Source organism: Hemicordylus capensis, chromosome 3, assembly GCF_027244095.1.
Source record: "Hemicordylus capensis ecotype Gifberg chromosome 3, rHemCap1.1.pri, whole genome shotgun sequence".
In the NCBI taxonomy this organism is placed as follows: Eukaryota; Metazoa; Chordata; class Lepidosauria; order Squamata; family Cordylidae; genus Hemicordylus; species Hemicordylus capensis.
In genome coordinates this window covers 11,741,952-11,764,113 of record NC_069659.1, presented here as the reverse complement: position 1 = coordinate 11,764,113, position 22,162 = coordinate 11,741,952, and the positions used below count along the sequence as shown (strand labels likewise).

At 46.3% G+C, this 22,162-nt stretch overlaps 1 protein-coding gene across 1 annotated transcript in view; it reads left to right on the top strand.

The window, feature by feature from the left end:
• Positions 1-9,548: 9,548 nt before the first annotated feature.
• TENM4 (teneurin transmembrane protein 4) overlaps positions 9,549-22,162 on the top strand; it is a 1,105,140-nt gene continuing 1,092,526 nt past the window's right edge. The window contains exon 1 of the mRNA XM_053305915.1: positions 9,549-9,677. The gene's annotated coding sequence lies outside the window, so the exon portion shown is untranslated. The remainder of the gene's footprint in view (positions 9,678-22,162) is intronic.

The window sequence follows — 22,162 nt, the reverse complement described above, 5'->3', positions numbered from 1 at the left end:
TCACCTCCCCATTTGGGGGGTGCACTCCTTAAAATCCACTTTAGATATGGGAGTGTTTATTCCAATAAGGATATTGGAAAATATTGGGTCATTTCTGACCCAATTCTGAAAGCACTGGAGAGGCTATATTGGCCTCCCAACGTTTTTTATGGGACTGGATTGGATTGGATTGATTGGATTGGATTGGACTGGATCAAACTTGCTCTGATATTTTTAGTGGTGCACTGGTCTATATGTTACTCAGTAGTACAACTCTGGAATTATTCTAAAAGGCTACTTAATTTCCATAGGACTACTCAGGAGTAATCTAATCTGGATGTCAGGTTGTGGAACTTGGTCCCAATTAAACACACATGGGATTTGACTGTCAGTGACTAATGTTTACAACGAAGATAGGTACTAGGGACAAGATCCTTTTCATAATGGTTGGGCTGAGTACTGGTATGTGCTGATAGCATTTAGAATCAAACTACACATCACGTGACATTAAATGTGCTGTTGCAGTTCTGTTCACTTACAAAAAAAATTACCTCAGACATTAAAACCCTATGCAGTTATGGGGTGCTGGGGAAGGGGTCCAGAAGGAGAGGTCATTTGAACTCCTTAGGATGACTGAACAAGACTAGTGGACAATATCGTATGAATAGCCCAGTATATCCATGGGAGGGCCTCCAACATCAAGTCTCTAAATCCTGAAGGCCCAACCATAATGTGAGAATATTTATTTTATTTTATTTTATTTTATTTTATTTATTTAATGCATCGCCCAATCCACAGACTCAGGGCGGTGTACAAGACAAGAACAGCATCTGAAGTTTGGTGGGGGTTTTTAACTTAAATTAAAGGGCAAACACCTGGCGGAAAGGAAATGTCTCCAATAAGGATTTAAAGGCTGAAAGGGAGGAGGCAGACTGAATCAGCGGGGGGGAAGTTCCAGAGTAGAGGGGCCACAGCAGAGAAAGCCCTTCCATGGGCCCTAGTACTATGGACCTCTGTGAGACCAGGGACCAAAAGAAAGGCAACCTGAGAAGATCTCACAGGACAGGACAGGACCGGCCGGGAGAGGCGGTCCTGAAGGTAAACAGGCGCTAAGCCCTGAAGGGTTTTAAAGGTGAGAACCAGCACTTTGAATTGGACCTGGAAGCAAATAGGTAACCAGTCCATTGACCGCAAGAGAGGTGCCACACTATCATATCTTCTAGTGCCCATTGTATTCTCATATAAATGAGAATAATCCTGCTTGGAGAACCTTTTAAAAAAACTAAAAAAAACCAGTATATTAATGCGGGAGGGAAGGGCTTCTTGACTCATATGTCCTTTTTGGCTTTCTGAATTCTGGCCACATTTTATAATTTTCTTCTTTTAAAAAAGAATTCACTCTCTTCAAAATAATCAAAGCTGTAAAGTATCTGACCAATTGCTATTCTTTGCAGAGGTGATAAGAGGAGAATAGTGATAAGGATAAATTAATATTTACAATTCCTCTAACGATGACCACATCCATGGAATATTTGGTTTCCTGTTGTGAAAGGACTGCCTTTTGTCACACACACAAGCTCATCTGGCTCTGCAGGTCTCCCCCCATTTAGTAGAAACAATCCAATTTGTTTTATTGCAGACTTCACTTCACTTAAAGATAAGCATATTCATTTTACCGTCAGAATAATAGGATATACATCTCATTTCGAGGTATAGCCTCAAGATTTCTGCTATTTGGTCATACTCCTACCGCCAAGGAAAATGTAATCAAATCGCTTGAAACTCAGGAACAATTTACATTATATATAAATGGAAACCAAGCAGTGCTGTGATCACAGGGATTGCTGCTGCTGCTGGCACGGGATCATCTCTGTGCAATGCACCTGAGCTACTCCCATGGCTGCATTCATAAGTCACGTACTGAGGGGCACCACATTTATTAGTTTGTTTGTTTGTCATATTTTTATACCGCCCCAAACGCAAGTTCTCTGGGCGGTTTACAAGAGAATAAAAACAACCAATAAAAAGATTAAAACATTTCAACAATTTAAAAACTTTTAAAACTTTTAAAATTTAAAAGTTAAAACTATTAAAACACAATTAAAACACAATTAAAACAGTATCTAATTAAAAGGCTGGGTGAAAAAAATGCGTCTTGACTGCCCTTTTAAAAGTTGTAAGAGATGGGGAGGCTCTTATTTCAGCAGAAAGTGTGTTCTAAAGCCTCGGGGCAGCCATGCAGAAGGCCCATCCCTGAGTAGCCACCAGACGAGCCGGTGGTAACTGCAGACCCCAACTGCAGGGGCTTTATTTGTTAATTCAGTTACTTATGACATGTGTATCCCAGCTTTCCACTGGCATGTTCAAGAAAGTGAGCAGAATCAGCTATGCATAAAGCAGTTAACACCACATCAGGTTTCTCTGTGCATTTAGGTATCTAATATTTCTGAAATAAGTATCTCTAGTTCTCTATGCATCTGTCTCTCACAACACCAGAACCAGTGCTCACCTCATGAAAATAATTGCCAGGAAATTTAGAACCGGCAAAAGGAAATTTTTCACACAATGCATAATTATCTATGAAATTCTGTGCCACAAGATGCTGGGATGGCCACCAGTCTGAAGGGCTTTAAGGAGGGCTTAGACAAACCCATGGAGGACAAGTCCATCAGTGGCTATTAGGCTTGATAGCTATAGGCTACCTCCAGGTTCAGATGCAGGATGCCTCAGAATATTAGTTGCAGGGAGCAACTGGTAAATGAGCAGGATCTAGGGCTGTTCTTCTAGAACTCAGCAGTCTCATGTTATTGCCAGTGGTGGAGTAACAGAGAGGCAGAGTAGGCATTTGCCTATGGCGGCAAAATTTGAGGAGCAGCAAATTTTGTCCCTGCTCTCTGTGGGCAGAGGCAACTGTGTAGTAAGGGTGGAGTGGGTAAGGGGAAAGTCCCCCCCCCCTTTACCTTATTATGAAAAAAGGCAAACCTTTTTTGTTTAAGGTAAAAGGGCGACAAAAGCCTTTTTGCCTATGGGCGGCAAAAATATTAATCCGCCCCTGCTTTTTGCATCATGGGCAAGAATTTCCCAATCATGTATCCCTCTTCTTCTGCCCCCACTTCATCTTGCTTCTATACAAGCTAGCGCTCATCCCAAGAAAAGGGACTGGTTCACACAATCATTAGAATCTAGTTTTAATGTGCGTTACCAACATTAGCATGATTGTGTGAACCCATGCCAAGACAGTTTAAGGCTTGAGATGAATCTGAGATTCCCACTTGGGCATGGGTTCACATAATCATGCTAATGTCAGTAACCCACATTACACCTAGATTCAAATGATTGTGTGAACCACACCGAGGAATGTAGGATGGAGCTGCGCAGATGAAGGAAGGGGGCTATGTAGATACTCACCCACTCTGCTTACTGGGCATGGAGAATGTTTTGCCTCTGTCCTACCAATGTACCTGAATTCACCCTTTTACATTTTACATAAAGGGCTGCCATTCAAACCTACGGGGGAAAGTACAGCACTGCAATTGGAGACACTGAGGTTATTCACCCAATCAGAAACTGTGTTCTAACCCGGTTTGGGAGCTGTGTGTGCTCCCAATTTTTGGTTGTGTGGAAGCAAGGTAGGAGGAAAACCTAGGTAGAAGTGATTGGGGCTATTCTCACGATTAGCAAAAATCGGGCTAGGAGAGCCTAGCCCGATTTTTGCTAATTGTGAAAACCACTGGGCTCGGCTGTGAGCCCGGTGGTTCTAGAGCGGGTAACCCGCTAAACTACCCCTGCTCTTAGCCCAGGTTTGTAGCCCAGTAGCTGCCTGATCGTGAGTAGCCGCATCGCGGCTCTCACAAATAGACCCGCAGAGGGGAGGTGAAAAGCCACCTCCCGGCTCCGGGGGTCTCCCCAGTATGCCCTGCATGTTCGCACAGGGCATACTGGGGCTTCCGGGGGCTGCACGGCCCTTGCTCCCCCCAGCCCTCGCCGGCTCCATCATGGAGCCGGCAATCGTGTGGGCGGCCGATCCAGCTGCCCAGGGCTCCTGAGCAATCGTCTGTGGGCAGTTTCGGCAAAAGCGGGTCTCACTGATCGTGAGACCCACCTCATTGTGTGGAAGCAAGGTAGGACAAAAACCTGGATAGTTTTTCCTCCTACCTTGCTTCCACACAATCACTTCTACCCATGTTTTCCTCTTACCTTGCTTTCACACAACTGAAAACGGGGAGCACACACAGCTCCTAAACCGAAGTAGAACACAGTTTTTGATTGTGTGAAGGGCCTCACTGTTGTACTGTCCTTCATCCACAGCACATGATGGCCAAGCCCTCTCTGATGGATATCCCAGCGGATACAAGACATCTCTGGGCATATAGAGGCACCATACTGAGAGGAGCCTGTGCACAAATAAAAGCCTTCCCTCTACACTCAGACTGTTGCTATGATGATGGGTTTCTTTGGCTTGTGGCTATAATAACCTTCTGGTGGCAACTGTCATGAGAATGCAGTGGGAACCGTTGGGCTGGCTTTCCCCGCTTCTGCTGGCAGCTGGTGATGACCAGTAGCCCCAGCAGGGATGACATATGAATATTGATGCAGCTCCCCAGAAACAATTCCCATGATTGCTGTGATTGAAGAATGTGCATCTGCAATCACAAAAATTGGCACTGGGAAACTTCAGCTGCAATCCCAGATGTTACAGGTCATGAGTTATATTCTCTATGCAAAGGCATTCAAGGGAACTGTCAGGATGTGGAGGAGACTTTGAACATTTGGGCTGGGGTTGGCACTGAAATATCAAAAAGCAAAATGCAAAGCAAATTTCGGAGTTCTTCTGAAACGTCCCAAGGAGAAACGTCCATGGGGGGGCCAAACAAGATTCTATAAGACAGGGTTGGCAACCTTGGCTCTCCAACTCTTGTTGAACTACAACTTTCATCATCCCCAGCCATGATTTATTTAGTTGTAGTTCAGCAACAGCTGGAGAGCTAAGGCTGCTTGCCCCTGCTAGAAGACAAGAAGGTCTTTCACACAATCATTTGGGAGTGGTTTGGAGAAGAGAGGAATTTCTATCCCATTCCTGGAAGGCGAGCAAAGCCTCTGTTTGGCTCTGCTAACTCACCCCATGCACAAATATGGCAGCAGTTGGCTCCATTATTGCCCCACAGAGCTGGATCCTCCAAGGATTGAGGGAGGTATCCCACGATGCATTGCTCTCACAGTAGAGAGGCAGCCCTCAGTACATCAGATGTTCTCCTATGACTGGCCTCTCTAGCCACAGAACTCTCTGACAAACATGGCCACTAGCTGTCTGGGACTGCTTAAAATGGGGTCGCAGCACACAATCAGCAGACCAAGGTAGACCAGCTCTGGGCAGTATATCCATAAGGATCTTAATGTTTCCAGCTTTTTTGCAAACAGATATAATATAATGCCGGGGAAAAATAATAATGCATGGACGCAAGTTCCTAGAGTGATGGGGATGCAGTCATGGAGATAGACATATCACTCCAGGTATATATGAAGCGGGATTGACTTCCAAATTCCAGTGGCATTAGGGGATATGTGATTGGATTTCCTATGTGTCTTTTTAAACACGAAATGCAGATACCAGGGGAGGGGAGTATGGTATGGAATGGATCGGGGAGGATTGTTAACATTTTCCAGCATGCCATTTCCATGATCCAAATCCTGCCCTTGTATCCTGTTTTAGGCTGGGGTCTCCATCAAGGAAGGGATTTGGGAGATACACAGGCCTTGGACAGCTCCATCAAGAAAGGGGTGAGCTCTGAGCACAAATCGCCAAGAGCTGGGTCTAGAAACATAGGAGGGGTGTTGTTCTAGTGACTGCTTGGAGCACATGGCTTTGTGTGTGTGTGTGTGTGTGTGTGTGTGTGTGTGTGTGTGTGTGTGTGTGAGCTTATTCCCAGGCATTGTGAATTAAGAACATTTTAAAAAGCCCTGCCGGATCCCTCCAAAGGCCCATCTAGTCCAGCACTCTGTTTCATGCCATGCTCAACTAGGTGATCTGGGAAGTCCATGAGTAGGGAAAAGAGGGCAGAGAAAAGTGGGACCCCTGGTAACTGAGCAAAGAGGCGCCTTTTGAAGTGATAGTTCAACTATCCCTATCCAACCCCAGCATAGCATTGCTCCTGTGGCTGTTGCTGGGGTCTCCCTTGTGTGTCTTTTTAGACTGTGAGCCTTTTGGAGGCAGGCAAGCATCTATTTTGTTAATTTTTCTATGTAAACCACTTTGAGAACTTCTGCTGAAAAGGGGTAAATAACATATTCGTAGACATAAATATTCATAGTTGTAATCAGTAACCAGCCACTCCCTCCCATTGGCATTCCCTATCACAGTGGTTCCCAACCTGGGTTCCTCTAAACATTGCTGTACTACAACTCCAGTCATCCCCAGCTACATAGCTAAGGGGACACTGGCTAGGGGTGCTGGGAGTTGTAGCAAAGCAACATCTGGCAGAACCCAGGTAGGCAACCACTGCCCTAGCACCTGCTGTTCAGGGGCATGATCCTCCAGAGGAAGGCTCTGTTTCTTAAAGGGGCCCTGTACCCCAAAGCATGGGCTCTGGTGGCATTTGGGGACCTCTACTAGGGCTTTTAGATCCTCTAGCACAGGGATCCTCAACATTGAGCCCCCAGATGTTCTTGGACTTCAACTCCCATAATCCCCAGGCCCAGTGGCCTTTGGCTGGGGATTATGGGAGTTGAAGTCCAAGAACATCTGGAGTCCCAACGTTGAGGATCCCAGCTCTAGAGTCTTGGCCAAGTCAGAGGGTGTGTCCTTGGGTCATGGTGGAGGTGCTGGTTCAGGTGCCCCTAGGTGTCCCGGTTTGTGGACACCATACCAAGATGAGCATGAGATTGTGGAGTCTTTCCACAGTCTCATCCCTTGAACTGACTGCCTCACCTTCCAGTTGACAGGTTGCTGGACACCAGGCTCATTACACCTCACCGCTGCTCTTTGCCTCCTAAGGGAAAACCTGAATCATATTTAGGAACATAGGAATATAGGAAGCTGCCATATACTGAGTTGGACCATAGGTCCATCTAGCTCAGTATTGTCTACACAGACTGGCAGCGGCTTCTCCAAGGTTGCAGGCAAGAATCTCTCTCAGCCCTATCTTGGAGCGGCCAGGGAGGGAACTTGAACCTTGATGCTCTTCCCAGAGCGGCTCCATCCCTTAAGAGGAATATCTTATAGTGCTCACACATCAAGTCTCCCTTTCATATGCAACCAGGGTGGAACCTGCATAGCTAAGGGGACAAGTCATGCTTGCTACCACAAGACCAGCTGTCCTCTCTCTACTTGTAAGCTTTCCCTGAAGGGCAAAGAGCAATTCAATTATAGAGCAATTTGGAATATAGAAATTGATATGTGGGGAGGGTTAAAAACCTTTTCCCTGGTACTGCAGCCAGGATCCAAGTAGCTACCCTTCCCTCTGAATCTAAAAAGAAATACTGCAAGGAATATAGAAACATAGGAAGCTGCCTTATACTGAGTCAGACGATTGGTCCATCTAGCTCAGTGTTGTTTACACTGACTGGCAGTGACTCACATGTATTCACCCATCCAAATGCAAACCAGAGCAGACCCTGCTTAGCAAGGGCATTCATGCTTGCTACCACAAGACCAGTTCTCCTCCCCCATCACAGATCTCCTAATGTTATGTATCATCTAGGCCAGAGGTCCCAACCTGTAGTACTCCAGATGTTCCCAAACTACATCTCCCATCATATACAGCCACAATAAATTGTAGTTCAGCAACATCTGGAGTACCACATGGGAATCCCTGATCTAGGCCGTTTATACAAGAAGTCCAGGTCTGAAGGTCTCCAGGGACCCAAGCCAGTAAGCCAGGCTAAAGCAAACTCTGGAGTGTTTGACGCAGGGGGTGTGTTGTGTGTTTTTTGTATTATCTCTTTTCCCCCCCCTCGTGCAAGTTCTTTGACCTTTAGAATCCCATTCATTACTGCCTCTTGAGCCTAGAGCACCATCTCCTGTAACGCTCATTACTCTAAAATACTACAGCCCACCAGCTCAGCCTCCAAGATTGCCAAAATCAAATCAAAACACTTAATTAAATCAGCTTTTAAAAAGCTTGCTGCCACCTGGACACATGTGCAAGCTTCCCAGGTGGCAAAGTAGAATTTGCTAGGCTTAGAATTCATTCTGCTTGCCGCCGCCTCCTCCTCCTGTTATCGCATGAGCTCATGATGATACCCCTCCAAGAAACCTGTTCCACCAAGCAGTAGCAAGGGAGATGTATCCTGTTGTTAGAGCACTTGCCACCAATGTAAAGGTCCTACATTTAATCCCCAGCATCTCTGTTTAAAGGATTTCCAGTATCTTAGTTGAGCAAAGCCTGTATCAAAGACCCTGGAGAATGACTTTCAGGCAGTAACAAGCCAGGGGACGCCAAAGGAGGCGCAGCTGCCTCCTCTGCTTCCTGGCCGCTCAGATTGCTCCTCTTTGTCCCTGAGAGCCATGCTGCCTGCAGCCTGGCCATTCATCAGGTAGAGCCACATGGTTAACTGCACAGCTCTACCTGATGAATGGGCAGCCTGTAGGCAGCATGGCTCTCCGGCAGGGCATGATAGAGGGGAGCAACCCCAGCTTCCGGGAAGCAGAGGAAGCAGCTAAGCCTCTTTTGCATAGGTGAAACTGATGTGAATTCAGTTCGTCCCTGGGTCCGCCTTAAGCCAATCAAACAGACACAGTGGGAATCAATTAGAGGCTTGGTTTAATGCTCTGCAGAAGCAGGTAGACAATGGGGCTCACGCTCCACATTGAATACAAATTGGTTATAGGTGCATCTTACATTTATACAGACAATCTGAATGATGCTGACATAGTATACATGGCAGTAAAATGGTGGACTAAGTATCTAGTACGCATGCGAATGATTCATTGTTCATCTGGTGATCACTCCTTATTTGGTTACATCCTGTTTTATTAACTTCTCAGCAAAGAACAGTGAGAACCAAGTTTCTTTAGATACAATTTAGTGGAGAGAGATAATCATGTGAGGCCGTGTCCTTGAGCTGGGCTGGGGTTACTTTAAGTTAGAATTAGGTTTTCTAAGCAAACTTGGAGATGCTTTGGTATTCTAAGTAAAATGTAGTTACTTTGGTTTTCTAAAACACATCAAAACTAGGCGGAGCAGCCAGGGCATGTGCCCTAGGCACCACTGGGGGGGTGCCAGTGCCATGCTGCCCCCCACCCCCTCCCCAATTTGCGGATTTTTTTTTATTTAAAAAAATTTACCTATAGCCCCTTTGGGGGGCTTCCTAAGGGCTATGGGAGGGGGCTGCAAAGGTTCCCTCTCCCCCAACAAGGCTCTTAGATCACTGCCGCAGCCTGTCTCAGTCTAATTTTCAGGCCTGTTTGGGCCTACAAAGATCAGTGCGGTGGCCATTTTGGAGGTCGCTGCACATGCTCAAAAGGCCTCTGTGAGGCCTGGCAAGGCATAGGACCTCGCAGGGACCATCTGAGCATGTGCAACGGCCATTTAAAAAAAAATATTAAAAGGCTGCTGAAAACAAAAATGGCTGACGCACATGCTCAAGTGGCCTCTGCAAGACCCAAATCTAGATTTTTTCCTGATCTAGGGAGTCAGAAGAATGCGAAGTTGTTGGCAAGGGACCCGAGCATTTAAAAAACAGCTATAAATGGCACAAAAGTAAGTCGACAAAACATCCCTTAAAAAGACAATGTTGGTTTAATACCTTGTAAGCTCACAAAACTGAAGGGTCAGTAGGGGGGAGAGGCAAGGAATAAAATAGAAATATTCACTCGCAGGCTGTTTAATTCTCTATACAGCGCTCTATCTTTATCTGAATATTTGTCAAGCAATCTGATTTTAAGGTTTGTGGGATTTCAAACTTGGAAAGTGCCTGCCTTTAACTTGTGTGGTGCTTTAAAAAAAACGAAACCTGAATATCACACTATTTTGCTAGTTGCAACTTCGGTGTTGCAACAGTACTGTGGCTAGTTGCAACTTCCATCTTCTTCCTGATCAGGCTGCTGGATCCAAGCCTATTGTAAGCTGCTGGATAATTTCAGATTGTTTGGGGCCCCTAGGATTTCCCATTGCAGCCATCTCCCTTTAAGGCAAAAGCTATTTGGACAGAAAAAAAAACCATCCCTGAATTTCTTGGAGGCAGCAACCTGTAGTGAGGTTTGCTGAGATGGCAGAGCATTTGCTAAAGAGAGCTTTCACTGCTTAGCTCTATGGAGGTATGCCCAGCACATGGATGTGCTGCATTTCCTTGGGAAGGTGACTGGCACATATGTGCCACATGTGTGGATGTATGTGTGTGTATATATGCATGTGTGTGTTGTTTACAACCTGTTTCTCCTGAAAGTGTCTGAACTTGTATGTTTGAGCTGATATTGTGGTAAAGTTATATGAAGGATGGGTGTCAGATGTTTGGACAGGGGTGCAATTTCAGTACTTGCCCTAGGCGCTATATTCCCTAGATACGCCTCTGCTCCTTTGGTGCCCTCCTGGCTCCTAAGGACAAACTGCTACTCTGCCTGGCCCTAAGAAAGAAGAACAGAAGCAGGCCCATGCTGGATCAGACCAAAGGCCCAACTAGTTCAGCACCCAGTTTCACACAGTGGCCAGGCAGATTATTCCGGGAAGCCCATAGGAAGGCAATCGCCCTCTCACACTTTTACTCTTGAACTGGTATTCGGTGGCATACTGCATTTGGCTGCAAAGGTTCTATTTCACTATCTTGGCTAATTTGGAAGAGTGTCAGTCAGTCATTTTTATTTCAGTCATTGACCAGAAGCATTATCACACACAGCAGAACATAATTTACATAAAATATAACAGCATTTAGCCACTGAGTTAGTGTACTTCTAATTAAAACTTCACAACTAAAATTTTAAGAGAAATTCGTCTGGGTGACCAGGAAACATCACAAGATAAGGCAAAATAAGAGTTGAACTATCATTCTTGGAGAGGTCACAATATAAGTTAACATGTTCAGTAGTCTCAATATCACCAGACCCACAAGGACAAAGTCGGGATGCATAAGGAACCCCCCTGAACCTCCCATAAAGCACCGCTGTAGGAAGCACGTTTAATCGAGCTAAAGATAGCACCCGCCTGAACTTAGAAAAGGTGATATTATTTAAATATACAGCAGGTTTCGTGCTGAAAAGCTGATCTCCAAGGAATAAACCTTTTGGGATTTAAGCAACTTCAAGCTGTAAATTGATGTCAGAAATTCGTTGTTTGATCAGCTTCCTAGCGCAGTCGTGGCCCTTTGGAAGAGTGATTTTGGCCACTGACTATGGGAAACACCTATATCAGGCAGTAGCGATACAGGAAGATGCTGAAAGGCATCATCTCACACTGCGCGGGAGGAGGCAATGGTAAACCCCTCCTGTATTCTACCAAAAACAACCACAGGGCTCTGTGAGTGCCAGGAGTCGATCTGGCACACTTTACTTTTTTAATTGATGGATTAAGTGCTGTCGGTGTCGACTCTTAGCAACCACATTGATAGTTTCTCTCCAGGATGATCTGTCTTCCACTTGGCCTTTAAGGTCTCTCAGTGGTACATTCATTGCACCACATTACTTTAATTTACATTATTTACTTTAGTCCTATCTGTATCGAATTCACCATTAAAACTAGGTGTAAGAAGCAACTCCAGTTCAAAGCATCACAGGTAGCAGGACTGGAAAGGATCTCTTCCTGTCTTGGGAGAGCTGTTGCCAGGCAGTGAATAATGCTCGGCAGCCATGGATCCCTCTCTCTGCCTTCAGAAAGCAAAGTGATGAAAACAGAGTGATTTTCCAGTAGGAACAGAGCAGTTTTGTAAGGACTTTCCCCACCATTTCTACACCATTTTAGCACGTTGCCGTGTGTATGCATTGGACAGGGGATGGTTCCATAGCTCAGTGGTAGAGACACTGTGGGGCTGAGCTGAATAGGACGATTGCTCTCCCCTAATAATTTATCATTTAGAAACATAGGAAGCTGCCATATATTGAGTCAGACCATTGGTCCATCTAGCTCAGTATTGTCTACACAAAATGGCAGCAGCTTCTCTAAGGCTGCAGGCAGGTGTCTCTCTCAGCCTTATCTTGGAGATGCCAGGGAGGGCATCTTCCCAGAGCGGCCTCATCCATTAAGGGGAATCTCTTACAGTGTTCACACATTTTTCCCATTCATATGCAATCAGGGTGGACCCTGCCTAGCTAAGGGGACAAGTCATGCCTGCTGCCACAAGACTAGCTCTCCTCCTCTAATTATTTATTAGTTGCTCTCCCCTAATTATTATTAGCAATAAATACAAGAGAACCACCACTTGAAAGGTGCCTCCTGGCCCAGTTAGCAGGGGCTGTACTGAAAACTATACTGTCAGAAAAAGCACAGGAAATTTAAAAAGAATCTAGATTGTGCCTCAAAAGCTGATTAGAAATGAATATCCCACCTTATTAAATAAAAATCACACCGTTAATTAAGCTCTCAGTGTTTGACATTGCTGAATCACCATAGCAACTCAGGCCTGGTTAGAATCAAAGTGCAGGATCACCAGCCTCAAATGGGCCGGCTTTCCTTCTGGCAAGGATATGTCTCAGGGGTGTTTTTCTCCCATATCTGGCAGGGTGGGGTGTGGGCACATATTCCCTGATGTTATCTCTCCCTTGACATCCACACACATTGTGAGCATGAAACACGGCATTTTAAAAATTATTTTCATTTTTCATCTTCTTCTTTTTTTATTGTACCAGAGAATTTCATGTGCAGGTTGGATTTTATTTCAGCCCAAGCTGACAATTTAAAGCAATGGCAAACTATTCCTGAGAACTGGGACATTATTTGGAAACATAACAAGGGTAGCTCATTGAAGAGATATTGTTCCTGGATCCTTAAAAAAGAAAAAGACCTCATACTGTTCTTCTCTTCTCTCCTTTCAATAGTTGTCTAGCAGTTATTTGTTATCCAACTGGTCCAAGCTCGGCTTTTTTCTTCTCAATTTGAATTTTGGGTCTCTTTCTTCCTGTTCCAACTATTGGTGAAGGTATCATTTATCTTCAGTTCAGCGCTAGTGTGGTGAAATGGTTAGAGTGACCTAGTACTACAACCAGAGAGATCATCTCAGCCTCTTCTAACTCACTGTCATGAACCTAACCCTGAAAGTCCCTTTGCCGGAGATGAATACAGGGAATGAGGCAAGCACAGTGGGTCCCAGACCCCTTGGCACTGCTGCCATGTCCCAGATATTCACCATTGCCCTTGTCCTCTCAGTCTGAAGACTCCCTCGGACATCAACCTTCAGCAGTGGAGACACACACTGCCATGGAAGCCTATACCTACAGAATAGGTTTTTGCCCCTTTAAACCTCAGTAGCTCCCAAGGTGGTATAGGAGGAGCTTGGGACAGGAGTCCTGGGTCAAAACTATTTAAGGCCTCCGTCTGAATAAGCTGTTTCTGAAGCAACAACCCTTGCTTCTGAGTGGATGCTCAGCTCTCAGCCGGGAATGTGCCAACTTCTGACTAGGGATGTGCATGGAACCGCGATGGGGCAGTTTGAAGGCGGCAGGGGTCTCCATTTAAGAGTGGGGGGAGGGTGCACTTACCCCTCCTGCCACTTTCCCCCCACCAGTGTCAGTTTTTTAGCCCATCGGGGTGGCAGCATACCTCCCTGCCACCCCATTGCCCTCGTCTTCCGGATATGACCAGAAGTCGACAACACGTCGATGACTTCCAGTCATATCCAGAAGACAAGGGCAACAGGGCAGAAGGAAAGTAAGCTGCCGCCCCGATGGGCTTTTAAAAAAACTGATGTCGATGGGGGGGGGAAGCAGTGGGAGGGGTAAGTGCACCCTCCCCCGCTCTTAAAGGGAGACCCCTGCCGCCTTCGAACTGGTTCAGAGGCCCATAGAGGGCCTCCTAACTGGTTCCGTGCACATCCCTACTTCTGACCTTGATCAGAATGCACCACAGTAGTGCTGTCTACCTGACTGACCTGACCGGACCAAACCTGACCTGTCCTGTCCTGCCTTGCCCAGCACTACCCACCTAGTGTTGGTCCACACCTGGTGTAGGACACTATCAGGATTGTTGAGAGGACTGAGTGATTGGTGCGTTGATTGATTGATTGAAATATATTTGTACACTGCACCAAATTCACATCTCTGGGTGGTTTACAACAAACATAAAACAAATTAAGACATAAATTAAAACATTAAAAGACTTTAAAACCACAATTTTAGTTTTTTAAAAAACTTGGGTGAATAAATGCATCTTAAGAGTCCTTTTCAAAGCTGTCAGAGATGGGGAGGCTCTTCTCTCTGCAGGGGGCTCATTCCAAAGCCTTGAGGCAGCAACAGAGAAGGGCCCTCCCAGAGTAGCCCCCACACAAGCTGGTGGCTGCTGCAGACAGAGCTCCTCAGATGATCTCCATAGGCAGCAGCATTAACTGCATTCTCTTAAATTCCCTGGGCCTGAGCTGTTTAAGGCTTTTGGTTATAACCAGTACTTTGTAAAGGAGGGAGGTGGAGGGAGGAACATGGACACCATCCTGAGATCCTTGTAGGAAGGGCAGAACATAAATGTAACAAATATTCTTGACTCTTCCTTTCAGCCATATTTCCAGAATTTCCCCCCTCGACACTTCTGCTCCTTGCTTTCAGGTGGCTACTTTCCCTTGCCCCTCACTATCCCTCATCTCTTGCACCATTTCCTTTCACCTTCCTTGTGTTCTGCTTGGAACCTTCTACTCACCACGCCTAAGGTTTCTTCTCTCTCCATCACTGTATACTCTGTGTTCTGGTGGAATTCTATTACTGCTCCTACAGACTGTTGGGAATCTCCCAAGCCCATTATAAGCCAAGTCCAACCCCTCTTCTAAAGTTCTGGCCCAGTGACTAATGGGCTAAGTCTGGTGCCAGCCCTCCCTGCTGTCAATGCAGCTGCCCTCTTCCTTTCTGCATCCAGATTTACCAGGCAGCAGCTGTGGTGGCTGTGCTCATCTTGGGGCCTCCATTAGACTTCAGGTGCTACAGTGGCTGCATCCCAAGCACAAGTTCCATGGGAGATGCTGTACATCCTATCGTCCTAATAACAATAACACTATCCATGAGAATGACATTTTGCAGGGATTAAGATGCTGGGGATAGTCACAACAGCATTCTAGGTGCAGGGATCCATGGGATCTCCCATGTATCCTTGTGCTTGTGATGATACTATGGCAGTGCCAGAGGTCTAGTGGAGGCGCGGCAGTGAGACATCTATTACAGAGCTTCACTGCCACTTCCCACAGGTAAGGGGAGGGAAAGGAAGGGATGGGAAGTGGGAACAGAGGGGAGGGATTTAGGTGTAAGGAAGCCTCAACAGCCATGAGTACATGACTTGCATGCTTTTTCAGTACTAATGCCGAAGATAGTCTTCTCCCACCTGAATCTGCCCATCTTCTCGTTTAGAGAGGCTTTATTGTGCATCCCACCACATTCTGAAGCACAATTGTCTGGAATGCATTAGGGAGCCTTCTTGGTGGTAGCCCCCTCACTCTGGAACTCCCAGCCACCTGATCTTCAGGTGGCACCTTCCCTGGCAATCTTCAAAAGGAACCTAACATTTCTTTTTCAGCAGGCCCTCCCTACTGTCTCTTAAGCTCCATTGGCTGTTGATTTTATGGGCTTTCTTCCCCTCTGTTTTTTTTATGGCTGACATCCTGATTAAATTGCTCAATAACACTACTCAGGGAGTAGTCTATAGGACTGCTATATTTCGGTAGGACTTCCTATTTAGTTTTTTGTCTGTTAGCCACACTGAGCATGAGGGGAAAGGCAGAATATCTAAATAAATAAATAAGCAAGCAAGCAAGCAAATCCTCATACTCATGCTCAAAACACAATTCAGCAACCGAATCGCAGCACAAGCCCTTTAAAATTGAGGGCTTCCTCCTCCCTTTGGACCGAAGGTCCATCCCTGCTTCTCCTCCACTTGCCACCATGGCCGTACATGTGACACTCCACCTCCCCACTTATCAGTGCATGCTGGTGGTGCTCTCCCCCAGCTGCCCCCACCAACTGCATTCCACCGCCACTCAAGGACAGCCGGGGGAGAATGCCACAGGTACACACTGTCCAACTTTGTGTGTGTGTGAAACAAGGCCCAAATGAGGACTTCCACAGCCCCTTTAACACAGAAGAGAGCAGGTCCATCCCGTCTTCTCTGAACTAGAGATGTGCTCAAAACACGATTCAGCAACCAAATCGCAGCACTATCCCTTTAAATTTGAGTACAACTAGGGGCGGGGGAGCTGTGAGTACAGCACCTGCAGTGAGCAGAGGAGAAGCCGGGATGGACCTGCTCTCCTCTGTGTTAAAGAGGCTGTGGAAGTCCTCATTTGGGCCTTGTTTCACACACACAAAAAGTTGGACAGTTTCATACAAGCGCCAGTTAGTCTGGTTCTCCGGAACCAGAATGATGACTTCCAGTAGGCATGTTATCTGAACCCACCAAAATCTGAATCCCGAGACGTCTGCCTGACATTCACCCAACATTCTCTGCCCAACTTCAAATGTAGGTTACAGGTGGGTGCTGCATGTTGGGTGGAAGGCTCGGAAACTGGACTTGGTTGGATTTGGACAGCACTCCCATTGGGACTGTGGAGTCCCTGGAAAATAGGCTGGAAACTCGACTTCCTGGCAATCATCTGAAGCTGCCCCCAAAGAGGCACATTTTCTCCCATTTCTCTCTCTTCATGACTGTATTTACCCGAATACAAAACGACTCTGAATTCTAGACGAGCCCCTTTAAAAATCGAAGTTAAATACAGGCTATATCTATATTTACCCAAAATGAAGAAGACTCTGAATTTAAGATGAACCCCTGATTTCTAAGATCAAAGAACTTGGGGGGAAACTAGTCTTGGATTCCGGGTAAATGATTGTAAACTCTTGAATGTTTAGATTCCAGTCTCTGTGGTGTCCACAGAGACAAACTGTCTCTCTCCGGTTTAAGTGGCTGGTCACTGAAACATCTAAAGAGATAGTGTGAATTTAAGTGTCTCTCTGTGTGTGTGTGTTTTCCACCCCATATGTATGACTGAATTCTTGCCACGTAGTGGTCTTGATTGCCAAAAAACAGACTGCAATCTGATTTGAACATTTAAGTCCTCCCCTGCGGTGTTTGGAAAAGGTGGGGGGGGCACAAAAGTCCTTTAGTAAATTAAGTCTCTTTCCCCCTCATTGTTCTGTGTGCATTTCTACTGGCAACGTACTTCTGTTTGAACTTTGTAATCCTTGAATAAAATGCTTAATTAACTTCTTTTGACAACATCCATTATTTGCTCCCATCCCATTTAGCAGGCGGTGTGGACGCCAAGCACTGGCTGATTTACAAGGCAGTATTTGCTTCTGCCTCCCCAGACCAAATGCCCAGGGTAACCTTGCCGTGTTCTAAGCTGGTTGGTTTGACAGCAGAAGAGTGTAGCTTCTGTCCAATTAGAAATGTCATCTTCACTAGGAGTGAGCTGAAAGACCTTCATGGAGAGCTCTGGGGAGAGGGGATAGACGAAGACGGGGCAAACTGACCCGCTTCACCTTATCTTAATAATAACAATAACAATAAGAAAACTTTATTTGTTAGCCATCCCCCCCAAAAGGGGGAACAAACTGCCCTGCTTCACGTTTTTATTATTATTATATTATTGTTGTTGTTGTTTACACAGTCAGACAGGTGTTATTGACGGGTTTGTTTTATCCAGACATCAAGTCCTTCCCAAGGACCTGGGATGGCTGAATTTTATTGTCAGTGTTGTTGCTGTTTATTATTATAGGTATTGTCGCAGAATATAGGCTGTTCCCAGTAAAGTTGCTTTTTGTAATTGGCTGGTGGTGATTTCTGTGGCCCTTGTGGTGTTGAGGTGCTTTTCAAGATGTTTTGGAATTGCACCTAAGGCACCAATTACTAGTGGGATTATTTTGGTCTTCTTCTGCCACAGCCTTTCAGTTTGAATTTGTAGATCTTTGTATTTTGTTATCTTTTCTATTTCTTTTTCCTCTATTTTGCTATCACCTGGTCTTGCTATGTCAATTATTTTAACTAGTTTTTCTTTCTTCTCTATTATTATTATTATTATTATTATTATTATTGAACTTTATTTGTTAGCCACCTCATAACAAATTGTTCTCTGAGCAGCTCACAACACAACAAAAAATTACAATAAAAACACATACAAATAAATCACAAACACAAAACACAAAAATACAAAATACAAAACAAAACAATCCAAACGCCTTTTAAAAGTCAGTTTGAAAAATCAAATTTAAAAGGCTGCCTTGGTGGACAGAAAGGTCTTTACCTGGCATCTAAAAGAACGAAGTGATGATGCTAGACGAACCTCACTGGGGAGGCTATTCTATAAATGGGGTGCAACCATCAAAAAGGCCTTCTCCCTCGCGGCCACCCACCTCACCACATTTGGAAGGGATACTAGGAGCAGGGCCTCCGAAGGAGATCTCAAGGTCCAAGTCTGGACGTATGGGGCAAAGTGCTGTCTCGTGTAACCTGGTCCCAAGCAATTAAGGCTTTAAAGGTTAAAACCAACCCTTTGACTTGGGCCCAGAAACAGACTGGGATATTGTGGCTGCCGCCTGTTCTGCAGTAGCATTTCTTCCACCAACAAAGGTATTTCTCTTCCTGCCTGGCAGCCGCCATGATATAGGGACATAGGAATATGCCATATACTGAGTCAGACCATTGGTCTATCTAGCTCAGTATTGTCTACAAAGACTGGCAGCGGCTTCTCCAAAGTTGCGGGCAGGATTCTCTCTCAGCTCTATCCTGGAGAAGCCAGAGAGGGAACTTAGAACCTTCTGCTCTTCCCAGAGCGGATCCATCCTCCATCCCCCATATTTACCCATAATTCTTCTCAGCAGAATGCAAAGCCATCACATGGGACTACTCGTGATAAATTTTGTCTAGTTGTCAGCCAGCAATACTATTGGTTGTACCTCCTTTCTTAACTCATTAGCCCATTCAGAAGATGTGTTCAACACTTGTACAACAAGCATACAGTGTCCACAGGTACAGATCTGTATACAGATACAGTTATTCATGCATTGGCCACATTTGCACATAACACAAAACTGGACTTGGAGAGCATTCTGGTTTCAATTGCTGTACATCAGAATGCGGGCAACAACAGTTACGGCAGAAAAGGAACCTGTGATTTTCCTCCCCAGACTCTGGTTTTTACCTTTGATTTGTAGTGAGTTTCACCACCAGGAACTCCAGTTTAACGGTGTTGCGTTTTGTCCGAACGCAGCTTTACAGTATGGCTGTTTTACAACTGGAGTTGAGGGAGGAAGCTCCTCCCTTGCTGTGGCTGCTATTGGCTGCCAAGGCTGTCCTTCAGTCAAGAAGGAAGCCTAGGCAGTCAGTTCCCTTTCCTCTCTGCAGTCTCACTGACTGCAGACAGGGAGCGCTTCGTGATGTCTGAATTCGGATGGGAGAGCAGGGAGGTGGTGGAGCAGAACTGCAGCTCCATTGGACCCGTGGTTCCATGTTACATGTGAATGTGGCCAGTGTGTTGAACACTGTACAGCAGTACACTTCCTATATGTATCCTGCATTTGAGGGACCTGTACCCAGGCTCAGGTATAAAATGAATGCAGGTACAGTCATAAACTCAAAAGCTTCTATGAGAATACAGACATCTTCACAACATAATAGGCTTGTTCACACTAGGGGTCCGCATGAAAGCGGTGGTTCAGTTCAATTCTGAACCAGACTCGAACAGAACCAAGCACGTTCGCTCCCTCCCCTGAAAAGACCTGGGGGCTATTCTTACAATCACAAAAATCGGGCTAGGAAAATCCTAGCCCGATTTTTGTGATCATAAGAACCACCGGGCTCACAGCCAAGCTCGGTGGTTCTGGAGCAGCTAACCCGCTCCTGTAGCCTGCCCCTTAGCCCGGGTTTGCAGAGCGAGCGCTCCGCAAACCCGGGCTATCTGCTCATGAGTAGCCACAGTGCGGCTCCGCACCGCGGCTACTTGTGAGTAGACCCCCGGCCGGGAGGCTTAAAAGCAGCTTCCCGGCTCGGGGGTCTCCCCTTTATGCCCTGCGCGCTTGCGCAGAGCATACTGGAGCTTCCAGGGGCTGTGTGGCCCCCGAGCTCCCCAGACCCCGCCGGCTCCGTCTCGGAGCCGACCATCATGTGGGCGGCCGATCCAGCTGCCCAGGGCTCTCTTCCTGCTCACCAGGAGAAACTGAGTCTCACTGATTGTGAGACCTGGTCCCTGGTCTTTTTCAAGCTGGTCCGGGAGTTCTAACGGGATTTTTTTTAAGAACTCACTGCCATGGGGCGCGGGGTGATGCCGTAGCTGTGGGGAGGTCTCCAGCGGTTCTCCCTCTCCCCGCTGGCCTTTCTCCAGTCTCAGATTGGCCCGGTTCGGCCAGTTTTTGATCCATTTTCAATCTGTTCTAGGCCTTTTTGCACTGGCAGTGGCCATTTTAGAGGCTGCCATACATGCATACTGGCCATCTGTGTGACTCCGGTCATGCAGATGGCCAGCGTGCATGAGCAGCAGCCTCCAAAATGGCCGTTACCAGCACAAAGAGGCCCCAGAACAGGCTGAAAATGGCCAAAACCCACCCAAACTGGGCTGATTTGAGACCAGGGGTAGGCCGGCAGGGAGAGGGGGAAGTGCTGGAGCCCCCCACTCCATGTGGAGGTGAGTTCTTTTAAAAATAATTTCCTGTTAGAACCCCTGGACTGGCTGGGTGAGGGGGGTTTTTGGCTCATGTTCGAGCCGAACCGGGTGTGGTTCGGCTTGAGAGTGAGCCCTCGAGCCGGGCAAGTTCAATGTGGAACCAGCTCAAGATTGAGCCAGTTTGCAGATCCCTAGTTCACTCTCCCGACTGTTGGTCATGTGCCAGTAAAAGGCAAGGCAGGAGTGATTGTCTGGGTTTGGTTTTGTGTGAATTCCCTTACTGAATAAATTAGTTGCCCCTCACAGCCTTGCCTCTTAAATGAGGTTAAAGGAGTGAGTACTCCCTTAGCCCCAATTTTTTTTAAATCGTGTGCAGCGCTGGCTGCTTTTTGCCGGCGCTGCCACACTGATTGGCACCCACCCATCACTGCGCGATCCCCACAATGCACCGCGCAGCAGCAGAGGATCGTCTGGGTGTGCACTTTCATTTGAGAGGCTGGCTCCACAAGCAGGTTTGCCACTGGCAGTTCTTACAATCAGTCAAGACCGGGCTTGGCTTCCGTAGCCCGGCTTTAGCTGATCATAAGAACAGCCTCTCTGTTTGGGGGTGTGGGCCTAAAGAGGCAGAGGAATTTTAAATCACCAATTTAAAATCACCGTATCTCTTCCACTTTGCTAAGGCACTCGAATCTACATGATCTTCCTCTTCTATTGTGAAGTGTTGCTTTTCATATCCTCCCCTCTCCTCTGCTTGTCTTTACAAGTTTTCCCGGAGGCTGCGGATTCAAAACCATTTCATCTCAAAGCTGACATATTATCTCCTTCCTCCCCAGCACCCAGTTGCCTATTCTCAACAGACTCTGTTGAGGCAAGCTTTTTCGAAGAGTTATTTATCAGCATTGTCCAAACGAATAGGCACTCTTCTAGCCAATTCTAAATACCACTGTATTTGAGGCAGGGCATATGCCACGTCTGTCCCTGTTTTCCATGTTCTTGTTTTCTGGTGATTCTCCCGGCCTTATTTTGTTTTTGAGGAAGATTTGAGGGTTGCCTTTTTAAAATCTTCTTGGTGTACTCATGTGTACTCTTCAGTCCTTCAGATCTCAGCTTCTTTTAGAAGCATCTAAAAATTTAATATCTGAATAGTGTGTGTGTGTGGGGGGGAAGCATCTTGATCTAGTGCTCATGGATATAGAAAGAGACACAGAGCCAGTGAGGTATAGTGGTTAGAGCAGTGTTTCTTAACCTTGGGCCCCCAGATGTGATGGACTACAATGCCCATCATCACCATCCACAATGGACATGGCTGAGGAAGATGGGAGTTGTAGTCTATCAACATCTGGGGGCCCAAGGTTAAGAAACCCTGGGTTAGAGGGTTGGACTAGGACTGGGAAAACCAAGTTCGAATTCCCACTCAGCCATGGCTGAGTCTAGGCCAGTCACTTATCTCTCAGTCTAACCTACCTCACAGGGT